Raw genomic sequence first — 2,721 nt, forward strand, 5'->3', positions numbered from 1 at the left:
TCTCTATCTAAATTTCCATGAGGTCATTGTTCTCTTTGTCCCATCTCACACACCTGTCTATGTTGCACAATTTTTTTGTAATAAATTATTCTTGTAATGTTTTTCTAATAATTGAAGTTTATTTTTGATTCCGTTCTTTAGCTAGCCAAAGGTGATCTTTTCTATTGAAATAGTTTTGAATCATGTGTTTATATTTTCTTAGTGCTGTGTATGATTTTGAATAAAGAAAATAATCAAGTAGGATGTTAAAGGCATGATAGAAACAAGTTTCTCTTGGAAATTATATACATCTAGGGAGAACATTAAATGAGATCATGGAAATTGGTGATATGTAAAATATATAAATTTAACACTTTCAAGCATTGGCTATTTCTCAGATAATCACCGTGAAATTGATAACATGACTCCTATTTTATAAATGGTTAAAAAGGCAGAAAGGGAGCAATTCTATATCTAGTAGATGGCACAAAAAAATCCAGAATACCCGATTTCTATGTGTCCATTTAATTCTAATGTCACCTGCCCACACAAGGTATGTGTGTATGTACGTATACGTACATATTATTTGTATAGACATACATACTATATACTTACATATGTACATTTTTAATCTGTGATATGTGATATTTTGTGGGGAATGGAAGCTACCTGGTTTCCTTACTGTGCTTTATGCATATTGAGGGGAATTCTCTTAAATCTATGTTCCATTTTCTATGGTCGATGGCAGAGAGGTTAATTTGCACTCATTCTGTCCTGATCAAAATAGGTTGCTACTCAATATACCTCCCAGATTGCTGATTTATTTAGCATAGACCCTCTAAAGTGGCCATCAGGAATTCATGATCTTATGACTCAAAGTTGGGCTTGTTACAAAATACTCATCTCTTGACCTAATCATTATACCCTGTCAAAAGTAACGAAAATGTAAAATACAGCACCAACAGGCTGAGATTGCGTTCATAATTTCTTAGATGGAAGGTGACTTAAATGGTTTAACATACTGACATAAGCCCAGTTTCAATTGCATTCTAAGTCACTTCTAAGGTAGTTTTTCTCCAATCTAGCCAGAGACCAGTTTTGCAGCTCAAAATAACATACAACTGATATTTATATATCATTCTACAACACACTACAAAATTGATAAACGCTGTCCAGGCAAAGAAAGGTCTACTGTTTTGCCATATCCCTGGGATAAATAGGGCAATTAAATATTTTCTACTAGAAAACTGCCTCATACATTTTTTATATATACAAAAACTCAGATTTAAATACTTCAGAGGGACACATTGCTAACCTCGAATTTGTCACATCATACGATACCAGGGTTCTACGAAACAGGTTGGGAAATTAAGTTCTAAATTATAGGCAATGCCCATACTATATACTATTCTTTAAATTATCAGTTCTTGCTTGGTGATTGTTCTAAGTTTTCTCATTTAAAAAAATTCATAAGGAAAAATTCTAGGAATAGAAGTGATTCCAATTCTCTTGTTATCATTTACTTCTGTGATAACTGAAAATTTAACAGTGAAATTTGGTGTGTATAGGAAGGGGCATGATAAATGGAAGGTATGCAATTGTCTTCTCTCTTACTATACTGAACACATACTATTTCAGATCTCGGTACTCTGCCCATTAACTCAGATCAAAATCCTTCTCCATTTTACAAATTGCTGTGGCCAAAAAATTCATCACCTCACGTCTTCTAGTGATAAACCTCTCCATACTTGACTAGGGCATTAGGGAAAAGGTCTGTCTATTGTGCCAGGCCTGTATTTGAAAGATTTCTACCTTGGATAGGAATTATCATAGCTTGCATTCCTCAAAGCCTTCAAGAACTCAGGCTTACCTCACATTTGAAAAGGGCTCTCCGGGGCACCTGCCAACAGGTAAAATTAACCTGTGCTTAACATTTCATGGATTTTTTAGCATGTATGGTTCTGTTATCTGTAGTAGACAGAACATCAGACTCAAGTCAGGACACTCGAGTTCAAATGTGAACTGACATTAACTGTGTGACCAGGCACAGGTCACAACCTGAGCCTGTTCCTTATCTATAATATGGAATATTTGTACTGCCTACCTCTGGGTGGTTACGACCAAAGTACCTCATAAATCTTAAAGTGCTAAGTGTATTATCAAATATTGTTAAAACAAACTCTACGGGACTCAGTCTTTGTTTGTATATTGCAATTCTCTTGTATCAAATATGACTCTCAACAGTGAGATCAGCAAGAATTTGTTGTAACTGGATTTGAACCGAGTTATATTGCAACAAGTGACTATTATTTCTCCCTACCTAACATATACTCCCTTGTCAGCCCACCATTCCTATATATCGTTTCTCCCCCGTTAGAAATGTAAACTCCTCAAAGGGACTGTTTCACCGATCTTTGTATTACCTGTGCCTAACAGCACAGTGCCTTAGAGTAAGTACTTAATAAATGCTTTTTTTCCATTCATTTAGTCCAGTGTACTTGAATGATATTGGGGTGTGGGAATCCTATTCAGAATAAAAAACCACTTATGTTTCTCAAGCACATCTTCCTACTCATGCTATATTGGTTTCTTTTCAGGACTTCCCCATAGAATAGTAATGGGCTGGGGCGGGGGAGGAAGAATGAACAACATTCGTACCATTTAAATAATCACAATTCTGATAGATAACTTTTTCAACATATAGATCATTTCCTTAAACTTCTTCCTTTCTGACTACAGTGA

The sequence above is a fragment of the Dromiciops gliroides genome, chromosome X, assembly GCF_019393635.1.
Source record: "Dromiciops gliroides isolate mDroGli1 chromosome X, mDroGli1.pri, whole genome shotgun sequence".
Taxonomy (NCBI): Eukaryota; Metazoa; Chordata; class Mammalia; order Microbiotheria; family Microbiotheriidae; genus Dromiciops; species Dromiciops gliroides.